Raw genomic sequence first — 25321 nt, 5'->3', positions numbered from 1 at the left:
CAGTGACTTTTTTTGGTAGTCAATGTCTAGTGTAATATACAAAGATTTTAATAGAATTTTGCACACAAAAAGTTTTACTCCTCACGCCAAGCAGTGGTGGCACATGCCTTTAATCCCAGCATTTGGGAGGCAGAGGCAGGCAGATCTCTGATAGTTCAAGACCAGCCTGATCTGCAAAAGCTAGGTCCAGGACAGGCTCCAAAGCCAAAGAGAAACTCTCAAAAAACCAAAAAAAAAAGTTTTACTTCTATATAAAGTACAAAACTTTATCACACTGAATACATTTATAGGGTTTCTCTGCAGTATGATTTTTTCTCATGATTTAGATTATTCTTACATGCAAATGCTTTACCACACTGATTACAGTCAGAGTTTATTTCCCGTGTGTGATCTTTTATGCATTTGAAGAGTACTGTGAAGTGCAAAGGCTTCACCACACTCATTACAAGCATAGGGTTCCTGTCCAGCATGTGTTAGTTCATGTCTTTAAAGATAACTATGAAAAACAAACCCTTTACCACACTAATTACATACATAATGTTCCACTCTCTCCATTATGGGTTCTTGTAGTAATAAGAGCGGCGGGGCTGCGTCCCCAACACCCCGGCTGCCTGCTGGGCTAGCTTATGCCCCGAAATAACAACACACAAACTGTATTCATTTAAACACTGCTTGGCCCTTTAGCTCTAGCCCTTACTGGCTAATTCTGATATCCCAATAAACCCATCTCTAATAATCTGTTGGCACTGGTCTTACCGGGAAGATTCTAGCCTATGTCCATCCTGGGTCGGAGCTTCATGGCGTGTGTCTGGTACAACAATCTACTTTGTCATTGCCCTCAGCTAAAGGACCTGGTAATCCCATATGTGTACGGATATGTTGTACAAAAAAGGGATTTTTTTTCGCTGCCAGAGTAAAAGCTGTAATTGTACAAGTACTACATGTATGGGACTAGAAGACCTAATGGGTCCCCCGCATTCTAAGGATCTTAAGACATTAATAACATAACATGAATCTGAAATTAGATTGAATGCAAACGGGCAGGCCTTAAACACTTCTATTACAATTGCCAGTTCAACTTGATGAGGGGCTCCAGGAAAAAATTGATGTATAACAGGCTCCATGGAGTCTACCATATAAGTGCCACGACCGGACTTAGATCCATCTGCAAAAATAACACTGGCTCCTGGAATGGGTTGTAAAGTAGTAAGTAATTTTGGGAAATATCACTGGGTGTTCCTTAAAGAAAGTCAGCAATGGATGTTTAGGATAGTGACAATCTATAGGCCCTGGATAGGAGCAATACAAGATGGCCCAGTCATCGAAGGTAGCACATAAAATCTTTACTTGATGGTTGGAATAAGGCACTATAATGGTTGTGGGGGCAACCCCAAAATATTGTAGGCACTGTTGAATTCCGTTTAATGCCAAAGTCGCTACAGCAGTAGGATAATGCTCAAGAGATTTAGCTGGAGATATCTTAGGATATATCCAAAACAATGGACCACTCTGCCATAAGAGTCCTGTGGGCTGGTAATATGAGGGAAGAATGCATAAAGCAATATCTTGACCCTCTTGTATCCTTTGTAGGAATTCAACAACAATGCTACCCCCAGAAATCCTACAAACTCATGGAAACTGAACAGTCAACTACTGAATCATACCTGGATTAAGGAAGAAATAAAGAAAGAAATTAAAGTCTTCCTGGAATTCAATGAAAATAAAGAAATAACATACTCGAACTTATGGGAAACTATGAAAGCAGTGCTAAGAGGAAAGTTCAATGCACTAAGTGCCCACTTAAAGAAAACAGAGAAAGCACATATTGGAGACTTAACATCCCACCTGAAAGCTCTAGAAAAAAAAGAAGCAGACTCACCTAGGAGGAGTAGAAGACAGGAAATAATCAAAATGAGGGCTGAAATCAACAAAATAGAAACACAGAAAACAATCCAAAGAATCAATGAAACAAAAAGCTGGTTTTTGGAGAAAATCAACAAGATTGATAAACCCCTATCCAAACTAATCAAACAGCAGAGAGAGAATGCACGAATTAATAAAATCAGAAATGAAAAGGGGGACATAACCACAGACACAGAGGAAATTCAGAGAGCCATTAGATCTTACTACAAAAGCCTGTATGCCACAAAACTGGAAAATGTAAAAGAAATGGACACTTTTTTAGATAAATACCATATACCAAAATTAAACCAAGACCAGGTGAACAATCTTAACAAATCTGTCAGTCACAAAGAATTAGAAGCTGTTATCAAAAACCTCCCTACCAAAAAAGCCCAGGGCCAGATGGTTTCATTGCAGAATTCTACCAGAACTTCCAAGAAGAACTAATACCTATACTCCTTAATGTATTCCACAATATAGAAACAGAAGAGTCATTGCCAAATTTCTTTTATGAAGCCACAGTTACTCTGACACCAAAACCACACAACGACTCAACTAGGAAGGAGAATTACAGGCCAATCTCACTCATGAATATCGACGCAAAAATCCTCAACAAAATGCTGGCAAACGGAATCCAAGAACACATCCGAAAAATCATCCATTATGATCAAGTAGGCTTCATTCCTAGGATGCAGGGCTGGTTCAACATATGAAAATCTATCATTGTAATCAATCATATAAATAAACTGAAAGAAAAAAAAACCATATGATCATTTCATTAGATGCTGAAAAAGCATTTGATAAAATTCAACATCCATTTATGTTAAAAGTCTTGGAGAGATTAGGAATACAAGGGTCATACCTAAATATAATAAAAGCTATATACAGCAAGCCGACAGCTAACATCAAATTAAATGGAGAGAAACTCAAAGCCATCCCACTTAACTCAGGAACATGACAAGGCTGTCCACTCTCGCCATACCTCTTCAATATAGTGCTTGAAGTTCTAGCAATAGCAATATGACAACATAATGGGATCAAGGGGATTCGAATTGGAAAGGAAGACGTGAAACTCTCGTTATTTGCAGATGATATGATAGTGTACATAAGCGACCCCAAAAACTCCACCAAAGAACTTTTACAGGTGATAAACAGCTTTAGTATTGTGGCAGGATACAAGATCAACTCCAAAAAATCACAAAGGATATGGAAGCAGAGAGGGAAATCAGAGAAGCTTCACCATTCATGATAGCCACAAACAGCATAAAATATCTTGGGGTAAATCTAACCAAGGAAGTGAAAGATCTATTTGACAAGAACTTTAAGGCATTGAAGAAAGAAATTGAAGAGGATACCAAAAAATGGATGGACCTCCCTTGCTCTTAGATTGGGAGGATCAACATAGTAAAAATGGTAATTCTACCAAAGGCAATTTATAGATTCAATGCAATCCCCATCAAGATCCCATCAAAATTCTTCACAGATCTGGAGAAGACAATAATCAACTTTATATGGAAAAGCAAAGGACACTGTCACTAAGACACAAAGGCAACCTACTGACTGGGAGAAGATCTTCACCAACCCCGCAATAGACAAAGGTCTGATCTCTAAAATATATAGAGAAATCAAGAAACTAGACTTTAAAATGCTAATCAACCCAATTAAAAAATGGGGCACTGAACTGAATAGAGAATTCTCAACAGAAGAAGTTCAAATGGCCAAAAGACACTTAAGGTCATGCTCAACTTCCTTAGCAATCAGGGAAATGCAAATAAAAACATCTTTGAGATATCATCTTACACCTGTCAGAATGGCTAAAGTCAAAAACACCAAGGATAGCCTTTGCTGGAGAGGCTGTGGATGAAGGGGTACCCTCATCCATTGCTGGTGCGAATGCAATCTTTTGCAACCACTTTGGAAATCAGTTTGATATCATCAACCTACTGTAGAATAACCATAGGTGTCCTGCCCTGCATGTTTGCAGAAGAAGCAGTGAAAAAATGTCGTGGCAGCACTGCTATTTAAGGAATTGGCAAAGGAGCTGCAGTGGACCTGTTTGACAGATGTGCCTTTTGTCTTATGTTGAAAATCTGAGAGACACTGTTCAAGCACTGAGCTCTGCAGACACAAAGGCAAGACTAATTCCTCCCAGAGAAATTGTGATAGCAACTACCAGAAGAGGGCGCTGTTTCCTCTGGTATACACACTGAAGGGGCAACAGGGAGTGGTTTTACATATCTGCAGGTGGCCTAGGCAGGATTCAGGCAAAGCGAAGGAGATAGAATAAGTAAAGGCAAATGTTAGGTCCCATCTGTGTACTTATTTTAGATGTCAATACGCTTTACACCATGGACTTTTTTTCTTCAGAAACTTTGATTTTTACACAATAAGGAAAACAACCCTTTGTTTTACAAAGAAAGGGAGGCTGTTCCCAGTGTGGTTGGTCAAGGGAAGTGGAATGTTCCTCAACAAGGATGGCAGAAAATTTTCTGTGATATATTGAAATTCAACCTAGCATGAAATAACATATATTCCTCCTGGAGTAATCCAAATTAGACAAATGAAGCTAGAAACAAAATAAATTAGTTAAAATGTACAAAGACTTTTTATATTTCAAGCAATAAGATATTCACATTTTACTGAGCTATATACATAATTCTCATAGCCCTTAAATCCTGTGTACTGATCAAAACCAGAATGGATAAGAATAAATGTTGCTAAACTAGGTTATAAAACAAGGAGAGTGGGTAGAGACTATCCTCCATCCTCTAGTCTTATTCTTTTCATCTTTATGCCTTCCTCTGTCTATGGCTTCAAGGACAGATATCCTGAATGAAATGAAACAGTGATACGAAGGCCACGCATATCTCAAATTATTTCTGCTCATGTTTTTTTTTTTGTGCTACAAAATTTCTTTGTTGGAAGTGCAAACTGGTGAAGCCACTATGAAAATCATTGTAGAGAACTCACAAAAAGTTAAAATTAAATCTACCATATGACCCAGTTGTACTACTCCTTGAATTGTACCCATTTGATTCACAATCTGACATCACAGACATTTCCTCAGCCATGCTCATTGATGCATTCTTCACAATAGTAGAATGTAGAAATAAGCTAAATATACTGTGACTGATCAATGGACAATAAAATTGTGGTACATATACACTTTGGAAAACTATTCAGCTGTTAATAATGAAATCATGAAATTTATATGTAATATGATTGAGCAAGGAAATACCATATTGAGCCAGATCCGAGAAGACACATATCACATGTTTATCTCTTAATGGAAGCTCCTAGAAACAAATCTTCAGTTGTGAGTGCAGCTATAGATTCTGGACTAACTTCAGAAACCATGAAATATAAAAAAGGCCACTGTCATAGTATGAGTTGCAATAGAGAGCAGAATAACTGCATATAAAATATCCATTCAGAAAAATTGGAAAAGTGGAGCTTCTAGGGGAGAGGGATGGGATTGAGATAAGTAAAATTAGATTAATTATGTCTAAAAAGTTGTAAGTAATCTTACTATTCACTACCTAAATAAAAACTCTATACTACATGTACTTTTATGTATAAATATACATATAGTTTAAATAAAATTTTCTCATTTGGCCTAATGGTGCCCTCTCCAAGCATTAAAGACCACCTAATAGAATACCCAATACCAGACCCCTGTTTTGAGTTGTTGGTTAGGGTTCTTCAAGAGATGTCAAAAAGCATGAGGCCATTGTTATTTTCCTTGGTTGCCCACCAGAGGTGGAAGCTAAGTCCTTATTGCTTCAGATACAGAGCCAGAAGACCCTTAGCTAGGATGTGACATAAATACCTCCTTCTGAGGACTAGCTTTCATGGCACAACAGGAACCATGCATGCTTCCAAAGAAGGTGAAGCAACCACCAATCCTACCTAATGATGATGTCTATGAATCACACCAGTGGCAAGCATGCCATTACAACCCTAAGGGTGCATTAGTGGCATGCATACCTTAGCAGTAACCAATCAATATTTGATTGGACTTAAGAACTACTCAACAAGAGGGAAACCAAGACTTATGTTGAAAACATAGCCAATTACTTGATTTTAGTGTATTCAGGATCTTGGAGAGAAATCTACAACCACCACTACATTAACTAAATATAATCCATAAATATAGCCTGAATATTTGTCCTTGTACATGCAGATAAGTATTGTACTTGCAGGTAAGTTCATCCTAGGACTGAAAATCAAATTTCTGACATTTTTATAGATACCACTCAGTAAAATACACATTTACTTTACTTCCTTAGGGAATTTCAAATTTTCCCTCAAACTTGTTTCAGCTATTGCAAATACTCTGATCAGACTAAAATATTCACATCTAATTACACTAGGTTGAGTCATGCCATCTCAGTTTTGCTAACCATTTTTGTTCATTTTTTTTTATTTAAAATTTATTTATTTATTAAGGATTTCTGCCTCCTCCCCGCAAACGCTTCCCATTTCCCACCCCTCCCCCTTCCCAATTCCTCCTCCCTCATCTGCTTGAAGAGCAATCAGGGTTCCCTGACCTGTGGGAAGCCCAAGGACCGCCCACCTCTATCCAGGTCTCCTAAGGTGAGCATCCAAACTGCCTAGGCTCCCCCAAATCCAGTACGTGCAGTAGGATCAAAAACCCACTGCGATTGTTCTTGAGTTCTCAGTATTCCTCATTGTCCGCTATGTTCAGCTAGTGCGGAATTATCCCATGCTTTTTCAGACCTAGGCCAGCTGGCCTTGGTGAGTTCCTGATAGAACATCCCCATTGTCTCAGTGTGTGGGTGCACCCCTCGTGGTCCTGAGTTCCTTGCTCATGCTCCGTCTCCTTCTCCTCCTGATTTGGACCTTGAGATTTCTGTCCGGTGCTCCCATGTGGGTCGCTGTCTCCTTTCATCACCTGATGAAGGTTAATATTCAGGAGGATGCTTATGTGTTTGTCTTTGGATTCACCTTCTTATTTAGCTTCTCTAGGAACATGAATTATAAGCTCAATGTCCTTTATTTATGGCTAGAAACCAAATATGAGTGAGTACATCGCATGTTCCTCTTTTTGGGTCTGGCTTACCTCACTCAGGATAGTGTTTTCTATTTCCATCCATTTGTATGCAAAATTTAAGAAGTCCTTGTTTTTTACTGCTGAGTAATACTCTAATATGTATATATTCCATACTTTCTTCATTCATTCTTCCATTGAAGGGCATCTAGGTTGTTTCCAGGTTCTGGCTATTACAAACAATGCTGCCATGAACATGGTTGCCTTAGGTAGAATTGCCATTTTTACTATGTTGATCCTCCCAATCCAAGAGCAAGGTAGATCCATCCATTTTTTGGTATCCTCTTCAATTTCTTTCTTCAATGCCTTAAAGTTCTTGTCAAATAGATCTTTCACTTCCTTGGTTAGATTTACCCCAAGATATTTAATGCTGTTTGTGGCTATCGTGAATGGTGAAGCTTCTCTGATTTCCCTCTCTGCTTCCCTATCCTTTGTGTATAAGAGGGCGACTGATTTTTTGGAGTTGATCTTGTATCCTGCCACATTACTAAAGGTGTTTCTCAGCTGTAGGAGTTCTTTGGTAGAATTTTTGGGGTCGCTAATGTATGCTATCATATCATCTGCAAATAACGAAAGCTTAACTTCTTCCTTTCCAATACGAATCCCCCTGATCTCCTTATGTTGTCTTATTGCTATTGCTAGAACTTCAAGAACTATATTGAAGAGGTATGGAGAGAGTGGACATCCTTGTCGTGTTCCTGATTTTAGTGGGATGGCTTTGAGTTTTTCTCCGTTTAATTAAATGTTAGCTGTCGGCTTGCTGTAAATAGATTTTATTATATTTAGGTAGGACCCTTGTTTCCCTATTCTCTCCAAGACCTTTATCATAAAGGGGTGTTGAATTTTGTCAAATGCTTTTTCAGCATCTAATGAAATGATCATATGGTTTTTTTCTTTCAGTTTATTTATATGGTGGAATACATTGATAGATTTGCGTATGTTGAACCAGCCCAGCATCTCTGGGATGAAGCCTACTTGATCATAATGGATAATTTTTCTTATGTGTTCTTGGATTCGGTTTGCCAGTATTTTATTGAGAATATTTGCGTCGATGTTCATGAGTGAGATAGGTCTGTAATTCTCTTTCTTGGTTGGGTCTTTGTGTGGTTTTCGTATCAGGGTAACTGTAGCTTCATAAAAGGAATTTGGCAATGACTCTTCTGTTTCTATATTGTTGAATACATTAAGGAGTATAGTTATTAATTCGTCTTGGAAGTTCAGGCAGAATTCTGCATTGAAACCATCTGGTCCTGGGCTTTTTTTCGAAGGGAGATTTTTGATAACCGTTTCTAATGCTTCGCGAGTAACCGGTCTATTCAGATCATTCACCTGGTCTTGGTTTAGCTTTGGCATATGGTACTTATTTAAAAAAATGTCCATTTCGTTTGTATTTTCCAGTTTTGTGGCATCTAGGTTTTTGTAGTAAGATCTAATGATTCTCTGAATTTCCTCTGTGTCTGTGGTTATGTCCCCCTTTTCATTTCTGATCTTATTTATTCGCGTGTTCTCTCTCTGTCATTTAATTTGTTTTGATAGGGGTTTGTTGATCTTGTTGATTTTCTCCAAGAACCAGCTTTTTGTTTCATTGATTCTTTGGACTGTTTTCTGTGTTTCTATTTTGTTGATTTCAGCCCTCAGTTTTATTATTTCCAGTCTTCTACTTTTCCTGGGCGCGTCTGCTTCTTTTTTGTTCTAGAGCTTTCAGGTGTGTTGTTAAGTCCCCAATGTATGCATTCTCCGTTTTCTTTAAGTGGGCACTTAGTGCTATGAACTTTCCTCTTAGTGCTGCTTTCATTGTGTCCCATAGGTTTGACTATGTTGTCCCTTTATTTTCATTAAATTCAAGGAAGACTTTAATTTCTTTCCTGATTTCTTCCTTGACCCAGGTGTGGTTCAGTAGTTGACTGTTCAGTTTCCATGAGTTTGTCGGTTTTTTGGGTGTAGCGTGGTTGTTGCCTTCTAACTTTAATCCGTGGTGATCTGATAAGACACAGGTGGACACTGATATTTTTTTTTTGTATCTGTGGAGGTTTCCTTTGTTTCTGAGTATGTGGCCAATTTTTCAGAAGGTTCCATGGGCTGCAGAGAAGAAGGTATATTCTTTCCTATTTGGGTGGAATGTTCTATAGATGTCTGTTAAGTCCATTTGCTTCATTACCTCCAATAATTATTTTAATTCTCTATTAGGTTTCTGCCTGATTGACCTGTCCCTTGGAGAGAGAGGTGTGTTGAAGTCTCCTACTACTAGTGTGTGTGGTTTGATGTCTGCCTTGAGTTCTAGTAATATTTCTTTTACATAAGTAGGTGCTTTTATATTGGGGGCATAGATATTCAGGATTGAGACGTCATCCTGATGAATTGTTCCTGTTATGAGTATAAAGTGACCATGTCGGTCTCTTCTGATTGATTTTAGTTTGAAGTCAGTTTTGTTAGAAATTAGTATGGCCACACCTGCTTTTTTCTTAGGACCATTTGCTTGAAACACCTTTTCCCAACCCTTTACTCTGAGTAGGTGCCTGTCTTTGTGGTTGAGATGTGTTTCTTGCAAATAGCAGAATGTTGGATCCTGTTTTTGTATCCAATCTTTTAGCCTGTGCCTTTTTATAGGTGAATTGAGCCCATTAATTTTAAGTGATATTAATGACCAGTGGTTGTTTACTCTGGTTATTCTTATTGCTTTTGGTAGTAGAGATTGTGTGTCTCCCTTCTTTGAGATGTGCTGGTGAAGGGTCACTATATGCCTGGGTTATTGTAGGCAGTGTTGGCAGTGTTGGATTTCTTGGGTTGCGATTTTCCTTCTATTACTTTCTGCAGCTCTGAATTTGTTGCTACGTATTGTTTAAATTTGTTCTTATCCTGGAATGTCTCGCTATCTCCATTGATAATGAATGATAGCTTGGCTGGGTATAGTAGTTTGGGTTTGCATCCATGGTCTCTTAGTTTCTGCAGTACCTCTATCCAGGACCTTCTGGCTTTCATAGTTTCCATAGAGAAGTCAGGTGTAAGTCTGATCGGTTTTCCTTTATAAGTTACTTGCCCTTTTTCCTTTGCAACTCTTAATATTCTTTCTTTAACCTGTATATTTTGCGTTTTGATTATTATATGGTGAGGAGATGTTTTTCTTTGATCCAGTCTGTTTGGTTTTCTGTATGCTTCTTGAATATTTAAATGAATATCTTTCTTTAAGTTCGTAAAGTTTTCTTCCATAATTTTGTTGAAAATATTTTCTGGGCCTTTGAGTTGTGACTCTTCTCCTTCTTCTATTCCTATTATTCTTAGGTTTGTTTTTTTTTTATTGTGTCCCATATTTCCTGAATGTTTTGTGTTGAGAATTTGTTGGCTTTGCTGTTTTCTTTGATCAGTTCGTTTATTTTCTCTATGGTGTCCTCAGCATCTGAGATTCTTTCTTCTAGCTCTTGTATTCTATTGATTATGCTTGTTTCTGTAGACTCTGCTCATTGACCTAGATTTTCCATATCCTGCTGGTCCTCAGTTTGTATTTTCTTCCTTGCCTTCATTTCAGTTTTCAATTCTTGAACTGTTTCCATTACCTGTTTGATCCTTTTTTCTTGGTTTCCCAGGGTATCATGTATGTATTTACTCATTTCTTTAAACTTTTTGTTATACTTCTCATCCATTTCTATAAGGACATTTTTTACATGTTGTTTAAGGGACTCTATTGCCTTCATAAAGTCGATTTTTTCCACTTCTTCTGTGTTAGGTTGTTCAAATACTTCTGTTGTAAGATCATTGGGTTCTGGTGTTTTCATGTTGTTTTTCAGATTATTGGGTGAATTCTTGCCTTGGCTCCTGCCCATCTCCTCCTATTGATCCTATCTAATGGGTCTTTTAAAAACCGGATCAGGTTTCCCTGCTGGCCAAAGGCTCCTCTTACAAAATGCCCACGCTCTGTTTCTTGGTTTCTGCCACAGGCCAAGAATCCTCTCACCCCTCCGAAGGGTCTTCAGGACCGGACCAGGCTCCCCATGTGCCAGTGACCTGGCCAACCAAAGGCCTACCTCTTTGATTTAATTGTAGTAGGGCGATCTGCTCTCCTTATTGCATGCCTGTCCCTGCCACTTGGGTCTGCCACCGCGCTGGTCCCCCAAAGCCTCTTCCTGAATGCAGTGTCACGCCTCCGCTTCTGGCCGCATGCTGCCTCTGTGTGTCTGGCCGCCGTGCCACCTCTGTGCGACCATTTTTGTTCTTTAAATTTCACTTTGTTCTTTAAATATCACTCATATTGATTAGATTTTCTCAAAAATAACACTTCTTCATTTTGATTCAGAATACATTTTCATTCAGAAAACCTATTTGAATGAAACTGAATACATGCCATTGTATGTAGAACTATGCCTTAATTGTACTCACTTATAAGTAGATATTAGCTGTAATGTAGAAGATAATATCATGCTATATTCCATAGTCCCAGAGAGCTAAGTAACAAGGAGGATTTAAGGGGGGATGCCAATGATCTCCTTTTGAAGGGAACATAGAATGGATTTAGTGGGTAGACTGTGGTCAAGACGGGTTGGGAACTGGAAGGATCAAGTGGATGGGGAAGTAAATATTGAGAGAAAAGACTGGACTTGTGGGAGCTTTTAGGGGCTATGTGGAAATCTAGTTCAAGGAAACTCCATGGAATCTACTAGAGTAATACTAGCAAAGACTCCTAGTCATGGGGACAAGGAGCCTGAGCCAGCCAAATTCTATAACCAAGCAAGGCCTTGATTAGAGTGATTGGGATACCAACCCAACCACAATGCCTTGGACCTACAGCTTACCCTGCCTACAGAGTGTTCTAGGACCAATGGGAACCTAGCAGAACTCACATCAAAGAAACCACAGAGACTTCAACTGATGGGAGCAGATGATGAGTTCCACAGCCAAACAAAGTGAAAGCTTTGTTTTTAGGCAGAGCTTGAGATGTTCTTTAGAGAAGGGGGAGGAAGGTTCAGAAGAACCAGAGGGTTGAGGGGCACTATAAGAACATGGCTCACAGAATCAATTGACTGAGACTAATGGGAGCTCACAGAAATCAGGAAACCTGTAGGGGTCATGCCCCGGTCCTCTGCATTATGCTATGGTTGAGTAGCTTGGTCTTCTTGTGACATCCCTAACAGTGGGGGCAGAGGTGATGTTTTGACCTACTAATGGGAGCCTTTACTTCTTACTTGGTTGTCTTGTTTAATTTAAATATTAAATTTCCAGACTCCTCATAAATACTCTTAGTTCATTTGTCATCAAATATTGAAGTTCATTAGTAGCTTACTGTTTTATTTTCCTTTGGCATAGTGAACATCTTCAGCTGGACTCAAGGAAAAGTTATTTAAAAGCAAATGCTGTAGATGTTCTCTATATTCAGTGAAATAATAGTTTTTTTAAGCAAAGTTTATTAATGGCAGTGGAATGCTCCTGAGGTCTAATTAATCAGAATGAGAAAAAATCAGAGTTTGACTAATAAGAGGGCACATTGGAAATGCTTGATAAGCTCCAGAGAAAGGCATTATCCACAGGAGCCAGTTATAATCAATGATGAATTTGCACTGTGGAGCTAGTTGACATTTTTAAGCTTATAGCTTTATGTCTTGGGGAACTAACAGATACCTAGGACTCAGGACATTGAGCTTGCCAGGTGGATTGATAGGTGAGAGATTCATATTTTGTAAAGGAACCATAATTATAGATCTCAAGGAGAGCAAAGAAGTCGAAAATTGTATAATCACCCACTATCCCAATCATTCTAGGCTTGTCTGTTCTCAGCATTCCAAACAGTATAGATAACTCTGCTAGTTTCACCCCCATAGAAGTAAACATCTCTGGGGTCTTTCCCTATATTTTAATATATTTAAATTAGTAAAAATCATACTGCATATTGACTTTTCCATTCTAAATTCCCCTAATTAATATGATAATACAAGAGTTTTCCTGTTGTGTTCTAAAGATTAAAATAATCTTTTTATTGTTTTTATTTTTAACAATCTCATGTAACAGTGGCTGCTTATAGAACTGCTATATGGTAGAGAGTCTTTTTGAGCTTCTGATATTTTTGCCTCCTTCTCCCAAGTGCTTGGCATGAAGGTATGAAAAACCCTGCCAGGACAAAACACTTCAATGAGAGTTACATAGCATTCTAAGTGATCTGGAATATTTTACATACACATTTCTCTGATGTTGGATAATTCATATGATTTCTATTCAATCTCAATCTTTGATAACTCCACTTAAAATACTTCTTTAGAATATTTGTATTTTGGGTTTTGTTTGTTTTTATGAGACAGGGTTTCACTGTATAGCTGTAGCTGTCCTAGAACTCACTCTGTAAATAAGGTTAGCCAGAACTCAGAGAGAGCCACCTGCCTTTGCCTCCCAAGTGCTGGGATTAAAGTTATAGGCCAACACTGCTTGGATGAATGTTTGTCTTTTCAAAATATTTATTTTAGGGCTTATTTCTAGGGTTAATAGTGGAAAGTTGTAGAATAGAATTGAAACAGCTTCTATTGCTTCAAGGCAGGGTTCTCTTTCTAGTGCTTTAAACATTTAATACAGTTCTTGTTGTTGTGATAAACATCAATCATTAAATTATTTCATTACTATATTATGCAATTTTGCTACTGCTATGAATTATATTGTAAATATCTAATATGTAGGATTTCTGATATATGGCCCCCATATCAGAAATTGGGGGGTTTGGCCCACGTGTTGATGACCACTGCTCTAAGTTAATACAAAGGTCATTGTATCACCTTGGGTATGTGCCCTATTCTATGTCTAGACATGTTAACTCACAGTAAAAGATACAGTGATGCTCCAGAATGTCCTTCTAAAAAAATGTACCAAAATTTCACCTTAAACAATAAAAGCTAAAGCAAACTATCCTCTTAACATAGGAAATATGAAATGTATTTTTAGAGATAATGTTTTCTTTTCATTTTGTGAGGAAATTTATGCCTGCAAATCAAAATGTATTTCACATGTTCTACAATTGATTCTATATTGTTATCCATAAGTTATTTATGGTGAATTATATGAGTAACTGGTAAAGAACTGAGAATATGAAAATTAACACTGAATAGAAATAGGGGTGATAAAGATTTTCCCTAGATAGATGAACTGTGATGAAAAACATATCATAAAAGAAACCACTCCTGGCTATTAACATAGACATTATCATAGTCTTTATGTAGGCAAATATATATATATATATATATATATATATATATATATATGGTCTAACAAATATTTGCAGAGTAGCTATCTAATAGATACTTGTTTCCCGAAATTATCATATATGTTTGCATAAGCATTTTACTTTATCTTAGGCAGTAGTGTTTCTTTTCCTTAGTAAATGTTTATGAATTAAAAAACCCAAAGTTGTTTTCCTAGTCTTTTAAAACTATAAATTTATTAAATGTGATTATTCCAATACCAATTTATATATAATACATATATACACATATACATATTTAGTCATTATATACATTAAGAAGATTGTATTTCACTGCCTAGGAACATATATATGTTAATGTATACACACATATATACTCATATATGTGTTTGTATATGTAACAACATTCATAAAAAAGAGGCCATGATAAAGAAATGTATGGGAAACATAATTTAAAGAATTAACAATATTTGTAGCCAACACTTAACTATCTGGAAAGTGAATAACACTGATTCTTAAAGATTATTAGCTTTGTAATAACCTTTAAATATATCAGAAATAATTAAATCCACTTTGCCTTTAAAAGATTCATCATATTTCTTGTAGATTTTGCAGCATGGATGAGTAACTGGGTTGCCGAAGGTGATTGGGCTCTCTGATCCACTGACTGGGAAGCATTGTATCTTACAATCCAAGATGTGTGAACTATGAGGTTCATCATGTATTTCCTCATTACATAATATGTGGTAGACCCTGAAGGTGTTATGCCAGAAACTATACTAACAGACTGAGGAAATAGATATGTATAGCATATATGTTGCAGTAGATGTCATGGAATAAATCTCTCCTACAATTTGTACATCTTGCTAAAACAGAAGCCTTGCTTATCAGAGATATGCTTTGATCAGGTTTTTTAAAAGAATTAATCTTTCTTTATTATTTAGAATTTTATACATGTATACAATGAAACATGATACTTCACCAAGCCAATCTTAATTTAAATGTGGCCACATGTTAACAACAACACAAAAGTGAATGGTTCTTACTCCTTCAGCTACAATGCTGGAAGCTTCCCAGTAAGGGATGGGAACCTCCTTCCTATATGGAAGAATTTGGTTGGTTGTTCTTATGTTATGCAGGTAACCATGACTGGGATGACTATGATAACTGTCTTTCATTCATTGTCACATCTATATGATCAAATGAAAATTCAGAAACTAATAATACTCTTTATGTGCACAAGCAATAAGCAATAAGCAATTGGCAGCTTATAAAATGTGTCTCATAATGTGAAAATGCTCAGGCTCAGGGGTAAGCCAAGACACACAGAACACAAGAGCAACTCAGAAATATCACACACACACACACACACACACACACACACATGTACACATATGTATGTATATATATCAGCATTTTTCCTGAAAATTAAATAGTGACTATTACCCTATAGATGTATTGTAGCTGATAGTATTGGTATGTGACGAGAGTATGATAAGATGAATAAAGGTGGAAGAAGCTACTGTGTTAGAATACAGAGAATGTGCTCCACAGTTACAGAAAGGCCTATTGCTGTAATATGAACATCAAACAATAATGCACTCAGAATTAACAACCTACCTTTATGCTTTTGTAGGGAATTCAGATCTTGAGAAGGTATTATTTCCTGAATGGAGCTCCACAGGCCTCCCAGTAATGTGACTGAATTTGTTCTCTTGGGTCTCACACAGAATCCACACTTGCAGAAAATACTGTTCATTGTCTTTTTGTTTGTTTTCCTATTTACCGTGTTGGCTAATCTACTCATTGTCATCACCATCTCCTTCAGCCGTACCCTTTCAGCTCCCATGTACTTCTTTCTCACGTACCTATCCATCATAGATGCTTTCTACACCTCTGTCACCACCCCGAAAATGATAATTGACCTGCTGTACCAGAGGAGGACAATATCCTTGGGTGGCTGCCTGATTCAGCTCTTTGTGGAGCACTTCCTGGGTGGAACAGAGATCATCCTCCTCATTGTGATGGCCTATGACCGCTATGTGGCCATATGCAAACCTCTGCATTACATGACCATTATGCGACGAGGGCTCTGCAGACTCCTGGTGGTGGTAGCTTGGGTTGGAGGGATCTTGCATGCCACCATGCAAATATTTTTTTATGATCAATCTGCCCTTCTGTGGCCCTAATATCATTGATCACTTCATGTGTGATCTCTTCCCATTGTTAAAACTTGCTTGTAGAGACACACACACACTAGGCATGATAGTGGCTGCCAACAGTGGGGCCATGTGCTTGCTCATATTTACCATGCTCTTTATCTCATACATAGTGATCCTGAAGTCCTTGAAATCTCATAGTTCCGAAGGGAGACGCAAAGCCCTCTCCACCTGTGGCTCTCACTTCACTGTGGTTGTTCTCTTCTTTGTGCCTTGCATATTTACTTACATGTGCCCTGTGAACACCTACCAGGTGGACAAGCTGGTGACTGTGTTCTTTGCAATCCTTACTCCCATGCTAAATCCCATCATTTACACAGCAAGAAACACAGAGGTGAAGAATGCCTTGAAGAGTTTGTTGAGGGGGAGAGTAACTTAGTCTATTCAAAATGACCAGAAGGTGGTGATGTATAGAAACAACTAGGATAATGTTTGTGATAAACTGTGAAAGAGAATTAAGAAGTTCGACAGATCATTAACAAATAGTAAAAACAAAACTTCCCATAACAGCATTTTTGGCCAGTTAATGTGGTGAGGCCTTCTATATCCTTTACTAGTTTTAAATGTATATTTTGTTTTCAAAGCTCAATGTTCATAGAGTCTGGGTTTCCAATAGAAAGCACCAAGTATACAACTTTAATGATTTTGGACTATGTTTTTCCTCTAGAGACTCATCAAAATTTATTTAATTTGGCAGAATTTCAAATACATTTTGAATAGACTGTGGTAGTACAAAAAGAACAGAAAAATATAAATTAGATATTTGAGGAATAATGAAAAAGTTGTTGACATGTATCTTACCTCACCTTTATCTGGTATTATTTATATAAAAATAATATAATGTATTAACATCAAGTATACAAAAGGAAGAAACAGTTTTTAACCAGTCTCTGTTTCCTGACATCAGGGTGAAATATAAGGCACAAATTTTGAAAATTTCTCTGAATTTGTTCTTATTTTCTCACATATTGTCATGGCAATTTTTTTGTAAGATATAAAGGATAGATAATTTTTTCCCTCAACAGTACTGGAGTAGACATTTGTAACAATATGAGCAAATATTCTTCCATTTTACCACACTGAAATATGCAAAATAATTTTCTCATGTCATTACTCTGTATGTATGTTGCATATGTTTACATTAAATATATTATCATGTATCTGACACATTCACTTAGGTAGATGACACAGAATATAAAAAAGAAAGAGAAAACAAAAAACCTGGTTATTTTATGGACACTGTATCCATTTCACAATAAAGGTAATTAAATCTGAGAAAGCTACTAATATGTTTTCCTCAAATCAATCATCAAGTCAAGTGCAGGATCTACATTAGTTTCTAACTCTTACTCCTCCATTTGAGAATGAAAGCACAATAATTTGTGGAATGTTTATAGATAAAGATGAGGAATTGATGCATGCTCTTAGTGATTCCTTTTGTCCTTGGAAGAAAATTGTCAGGTTTTTTTTCTTTGTTTTTTGTTGTCTCTTCCCACTTAAGCTATGTAAGTAGCAAAGATCCTCTGTACCCATGGGAATCAAGTTGCTCCATATTAGTATAAAAACAACTTTATGAATTCAATTTTCTTTCACTGTAGTATCTCCATTCATGCTTTCTACAAATACCCCTTCTCAATTTTACTGCTCAGGGAGATATTTCTTTCATAATTTGAACATCCAGTAATGTTAGACCTTGAACATTTATTTTTGGAGTGTGGCTGCCTTGTTTACCTTAAAGTTTTAATATTGAATTCACTAGAAAAATGATATTTTTCCCACAGTGAGCAAGCCTAGGAGCTTGATCATTAGCAGCACTTAATGTACTGAAATACAATATTCTGGTGATTAAAGTAATCTGAGTGTAGTTTGCTTTGTTCTATGATTAGCTAGGAGTCATGAAAAGGCAGGAAGAAGTAGTATTGAGAAAAACATCTTCTACTCTAAGACAGATGGATGATTTCAAGTAGAAAACCAAGGCTGATGACTGTGTCCTAAGAGATATACCAACTTCTTAATGGATGAGAGAAAGATTAATTAGATAATTTAAAATCAAAGTGAGAAAGTAAACAACTGAAGAGATGCAAACAAGCTCATTTGATTAACTTTTACTCCTCATAAATAGTTTTAAGGAGTATTATGATATTCCTTAGTACATCAAGTGCATCTCAGAAACTGAAGCCATATGATTATACTTAGTAAAGTAATAACATACAAGTCCAGGGAGCAGTGTGGGTCAGAAACCTGGTAAGATTTGGGGTATGTAGAAGAATGAGGTTATTTAGATAGAGGGATTAGTTAAGAACAGGGTTAACAGGGGTAGAAGGGATTATAACAGAAGATACTGGTGTGAATATGATCACAATACATTATATATGTATAAAATTGTCAAAAATAAAAATAACATAAAAGGAAGTGTGGTATTTATAAGAGAAATAATATTGGCATTTAGTGCATAATTCAATAATAATCTTAAAAAGTAAGAGTACCAGTAAACAGGATTAAAAATGTTAGGTTCAGGGTACTAACTAATTACGTAAGGCAAAATTAATTCCCTTTCCTTTATCCTTTTCAAGTTGGCTAAACCAATGGACAAACTGTTCATGAAGAACATAAATTAGCTCTGGGTTAAGTAACTGAATAGCTTCTACTATGGTCTATGAATTTTGGTTGTTTTGGAGAGTATCATGTTGGCCTTGTTCCAGTTTATTTCTGCCTCTGAGGAACATTTCCTCGGTGCAGGGAAAGATGGGAAATTATTGGCAAAGTGATTAGATTCTCAGACAGTGGAGACATGATCATATAAGAATGTGATTGAAATGAGGCAAACATGCACATATTAGAAATCTGTCTCTAACAAATTATACTCTGACCCTTTCCCCCACAAATTCATTGCCTAAGAGACAATATACTAATAGTTCCTTCTAAAATTTGTTTGGGGGCAGTTTACTAATTAGGTCAGAATAGAAACAAATGGTAGGCATAGGGCTGTGGGTGATTTTTGTGAGGTATTTTGCTAGCTGCCTTTTTAAAAAACCTACATCAAAAATTTCAAGTCTTTTCCAAAAAACATATCTGTTTCCTACATAAGTACTGGGCTATTCAGAACATCTATCATTAACCTTCCTTTGAAGTCATGGGAAACTCTACTGCTAACAAAGTCACTTCGCCAGGCTTCCTTTTAAACTGAGATCCAAATGATGAGACCACGCCATGCAATCCAGTGGAAAGAGCACTCTGAACAAAACAGAAAAAGCTGTTGATAAACAGGTGAAGTGAAGATGGAATAGAGCTGAGTACTAAGGAGAGGCAGCAAGGAATGTGGTGATGCCCTGAGCACAGGCTTTTTTCTTTTGATTCTTAAGTTCAGCAAGAGCAGAGTTATCAAAGATACATTCTCAGTTCACAGCTAAAACACAAATCCAACACGGATTTAATAGCTTTACAAGCTGAAGATCAGAAATTTTTGGCAAATTGCTTGCCCTTTATGTATTAATGGTGGAGAATGGTATTTCATATTTTATACCAACCATTTAGCATAAAATACCCAGATTTAAATTTTATTATCCTTCCTTGTCTCAACATGGAATATATTAATAATATGAAAATTTTGGTCTGTGTAAGAACTTTATGTAGAACACATTTTCTTGTTCAATTATTAATTAAAAAAATAGCAGAAGGAACATAATGAGATTGCTAACTTAACATATTAGTAATCTTCTTGATAATTTTTAAAGTAAAATAAGGAGGCCTAGACTCTTACAATTATACACTTTAGAACTGCTCTGGACATTCATATGACCATTGTAACCTTAGAAATTCCAAAAATGTCTTCTTGTCATTGTTTTGTAGTTTTCCCTAACTTTACATTTTTTAATAATCTTGACCCATGAAGTAAATATTGATTAGCTTATAAATTATATGATCATATATTAGATCATGAAAATTAGGTAGTATTCATGATATGAATTGAAGTTAGAATAAATTAAGGATGCACATCCACTTTAAGTGGAAGTAGAATGTCTACCTAACAATGTCCTGCAAAGGCCAAACTTAATACTACCCACTACTTATACTTGGTTCCCATTTCACTGAGATCTCAGCTCTAATATTTGAACCTCAGCATGTCACTCAGATATATATATATATATTTTAATCTCATAAGTCAGATCTCAACAGATACCTGATGTGGGATTCACCTCTATATGCCGCAATTACCACTAATGAATAAAGAAACTGCCTTCACCTGTTGATATGGCAGAACTTAGGTAAGCAGGGAAAACTAAACTGAATGCTAGGAGAAAGAAGGAGGAGTTAAGAAGAAGCCATGGGTCTGAAAAATCCTGGGATAAAACCGGACTCACTGAACTTAGCGGACAATGAGGACTAAGGAGAACGCAAGAACAATGGCAGTGGGTTTTTGATCCTACTGCACGTACTGGCTTTGTGGGAGCCTAGGCAGTTTGGATGCTCACCTTACTAGACCTGGATGGAGGTGGGTGGTCCTTGGACTTCCCACTGGGCAGGGAACCCTGATAGCTCTATGGGCTGACAAGGGAGGGGAACTTGATTGGGGGAGGGGGAGGGAAATGGGAGGAGGTGGTGGGGAAGAAATCTTTAATAAATAAATAAATGAAAAAAAAAACAAATCTCTACTATTCCAAAAAAAAAAAAAAAAGAATAAGAAGAAGACGAAGAAGCCATGTAGTCCTGCTGGAGACAGAAGCCAGAACTTTAGTCAGTAAGCCACAGACACATGAAGATATACAGAATAATAGAAATGGGTTAAGTTGACCCCTCCCCAACCCTGCCCCGCTGTATGCTAGGACCAGTGCTCAACTACAGTCTTAAGCTCCTAAACTAAGGCGACCCACCCAGAGCGGTGAGTGCCTGCCAGCCGGGCAGGCCTCAGGGTCCCCTGTAAGGGAGCCGGGCACCTCGAGCTCTGGCGCCAGGCTTCCTGTGCGCTCCTGGATACCACCCCCCCACTTGCTCCATTCATCCTGTTGGCCCTGGATCATTGGGCTACCAGCGGCCCTGTTTAGTTGCTGAGGAATCCCATCAGGACGGTTGCGGAGGAATCCCATCTGGACGGGAACGGTTCCTGCTTCTACACTGAAGAGATATACCCTGAGAGTCAATCACAGCAAAGTCTGGACCAAGAGACCAGGCCTCTCCTGGCTCCATTTGAAGGAAGAGATGGGAAGGCGCCAATACAAGAATTCCTCCAACAATCTGAAAGGCAACATGACACCACCAGAAAGCAGGGATCCCGAAATAAGAAGAATTGTACACCCTACTCCTGAAGAAATAGAAGAAATCGACTCAAAAGTGAACTATATGAAAATAATAGAGGACCTTAAACAGGAGGTGGAAAACTGCCATAAACAATTAGAGATTACAAACAAAAAGGTAGAGGAAATGAATAAATCGCTCAAAGACACGCAAGAAAACCAAGAGAAACAAGAAAAAGCAATCAATCAGGTTAGGGAAGCGGTTCAAGACATGAAGAATGAAATGGAAGCAATGAAGAAAGCACAAACCGAGGGAAGAATGGAGATGGAAAATCTGGGTAAACGAACAGGAATGACAGAAACAAGTACTAACAACAGATTACAAGAGATAGAAGAGAGAATATCAGACACTGAAGATACGATAGAAAAAATAAACACACTGATCAAAGAAAACAGCAAAACCAACAAATTCTCATCACAAAACATTCAGGAAATTTGGGACACAATAAAAAGACCAAACCTAAGAATAACTGGAGTAGAAGAAGGAGAAGAAGTGCAGCTCAACGGTACAGAAAATATACTTAATAAAATTATAGAAGAAAACTTTCCCAACCTGAAGAAAGAGGTACCTATGAAGGTTCAAGAAGCATACAGAACACCAAATAGGCTGGATCAAAAAAAAAAAAACATCCCCTCGCCATATAATAATCAAAACACAAAATACACAGAATAAAGAAAGAATATTAAGAGCCGCAAAGGAAAAAGGCCAAGTTACTTATAAAGGTAAACCTATCAGACTTACACCTGACTTCTCTATGGAAACCATGAAAGCCAGAAGGTCCTGGATAGATGTACTGCAAAAACTAAGAGATCATGGATGCAAGCCCAGACTACTATATCCAGCCAAGCTTTCGTTCACTATAAATGGAGAAAAAAAAATTTTCCAGGATAAAAACAAATTCAAACAATACATAGCCACAAATCCAGCCTTACAGAAAATTATAGAAGGAAAATCACTAACCAAGGAGTCCAACAATGCCCACAATAACTCAGTCATCTAGAGACCTTTCACCAGCGCAACTCAAAGAAGGGAAACACACAAACCCTACTACTAAAAAAGTGACTGGAGTTAACAACCACTGGTCATTAATATCACTTAATGTCAATGGGCTCAACTCACCTATAAAAAGGCACAGGCTAAGGGATTGGATACGAAAACAGGATCCAACGTTCTGCTGTCTACAAGAAACACACCTCAACCACAAAGACAGGCACCTACTCAGAGTAAAGGGCTGGGAAAAGGCTTATCAAGCAAATGGTCCTAAGAAACAAGCAGGTGTGGCCATACTAATTTCTAACAAAGTTGACTTCAAACTTAAATCAATCAGAAGAGATGGAGAGGGACATTTTATACTCATAACAGGAACAATTCATCAGGATGAAGTCTCAATCCTGAATATCTATGCCCCGAATATAAAAGCGCCCATGTATGTAAAAGAAACATTACTAAAACTCAAGGCAGCCATCAAACCACACACACTAATAGTAGGAGACTTCAACACTCCTCTCTCACCAATGGACAGGTCAATCAAACAGAAACCTAACAGAGAAATTAGAGAATTAATGGAGGTAATGAAGCAAATGGACTTAACAGACATCTATAGATTATTCCACCCGAAGAGGAAAGAATATACCTTCGTCTCTGCAGCTCATGGAACCTTCTCGAAAATTGACCACATACTCGGTAACAAAGCTAACTTACACAGTTACAAAAAAAATATTAGTAACCACCTGTGTCTTATCAGATCACCATGGATTAAAGTTAGAATTCAACAACAATGCTACCCCCAGAAAGCCTACAAACTCATGGAAACTGAACAGTCAACTTCTGAACCATACCTGGATTAAGGAAGAAATAAAGAAAGAAATTAAAGTCTTCCTTGAATTCAATGAAAATAAAGAAACAACATACTCGAACTTATGGGACACTATGAAAGCAGTGCTAAGAGGAAAGTTCATCGCACTAAGTGCCCACTTAAAGAAAACAGAGAAAGCACATATTGAAGACTTAACAGCCCACCTGAAAGCTCTAGAAAAAAAAGAAGCAGACTCACATAGGAGGAGTAGAAGACAGGAAATAATCAAACTGAGGGCTGAAATCAACAAAATAGAAACACAGAAAACAATCCAAAGAATCAATGAAACAAAAAGCTGGTTCCTGGAGAAAATCAACAAGATTGATAAACCCCTATCCATACTAATCAAACGGCAGAGAGAAAATACGCAAATTAAAAAGATCAGAAATGAAAAGGGGGACATAACCACAGACACAGAGGAAATTCAGAGAATCATCAGATCATATTACAAAAGCCTGTATAACACAAAACTGGAAAATGTAAAAGAAATGGACACTTTTTTAGATAAATACCATATACCAAAGTTACACCAGGACCAGGTGAACAATCTAAACAGACCTGTTGGTCGCGATATTAGAAGCTGTTATCAAAAACCTCCCTACCAAAAAAAGCCCAGGACCAGATGGTTTCAATGCGGAATTCTACCAGAACTTCCAAGAAGAGCTAATACCCATACTCCTTAATGTATTCCACAATATAGAAACAGAAGGGTCATTACCTAATTCCTTTTATGAAGCTACAGTTACTCTGATACCAAAACCACACAAAGACTCAACCAGGAAAGAGAATTACAGGCCACTCTCACTCATGAACATCGACACAAAAATCCTCAACAAAATACTGGCAAACCGAATCCAAGAACACATTAGGAAAATTATCCATTATGATCAAGTAGGCTTCATTCCTGAGATGCAGGGCTGGTTCAACATACGAAAATCTAACAATGTAATCCAGCATATAAATAAACTGAAGGAAAATAACCATATGATCATCTCATTAAATGCTGAAAAAGCATTCGACAAAATTCAACATCCATTTATGTTAAAAGTCTTGGAGAGATTAGGGATACAAGGGTCATACCTAAATATAATAAAAGCTATATACAGCAAGCTGACAGCTAACATCAAATTAAATGGAGAGAAACTCAAAGCCATCCCGCTTAACTCAGGAACACGACAAGGCTGTCCACTGTCTCCATACCTCTTCAATATAGTACTTGAAGTTCTAGCAATAGCAATAAGACAACATAATGGGATCAAGGGGATTCGAATTGGAAAGGAAGAAGTTAAACTTTCGTTATTCGCAGATGATATGATAGTGTACTTAAGCGACCCCCAAAACTCCACCAAAAAACTTTTACAGCTGATAAACAGCTTTAGTAATGTGGCAGGATACAAGATCAACTCCAAAAAATCAGTCGCCCTCTTATACACAAAGGATAGGGAAGCAGAGAGGGAAATCAGAGAAGCTTCACCATTCACGATAGCCACAAACAGCATTAAATATCTTGGGGTAAATCTAACCAAGGAAGTGAAAGATCTATTTGACAAGAACTTTAAGGCATTGAAGAAAGAAATTGAAGAGGATACCAAAAAATGGATGGATCTACCTTGCTCTTGGATTGGGAGGATCAACATAGTAAAAATGGCAATTCTACCTAAGGCAATTTATAGATTCAATGCAATCCCCATCAAGATCCCATCAAAATTCTTCACAGATCTGGAGAGGACAATAATCAACTTTATATGGAAAAACAAAAAACCCAGGATAGCCAAAACAATCCTATACAATAAAGGATCTTCTGGAGGCATTAC

At 37.3% G+C, this 25321-nt stretch overlaps 2 pseudogenes; one reads left to right on the top strand and one right to left on the bottom strand.

Annotated features, from left to right (window-relative positions):
- Positions 1–25321, bottom strand: part of LOC121436997 — a 207102-nt pseudogene that overhangs the window by 27837 nt on the left and 153944 nt on the right.
- On the top strand, positions 15812–16739 carry LOC121441959 (annotated as a pseudogene).

Source organism: Microtus oregoni, unplaced genomic scaffold (genome assembly GCF_018167655.1).
Source record: "Microtus oregoni isolate MIOR12 unplaced genomic scaffold, Mior012 000002F_ref0000024, whole genome shotgun sequence".
NCBI classification, from domain to species: domain Eukaryota; kingdom Metazoa; phylum Chordata; class Mammalia; order Rodentia; family Cricetidae; genus Microtus; species Microtus oregoni.
This window is presented reverse-complemented; position numbering and strand designations above follow the sequence as displayed.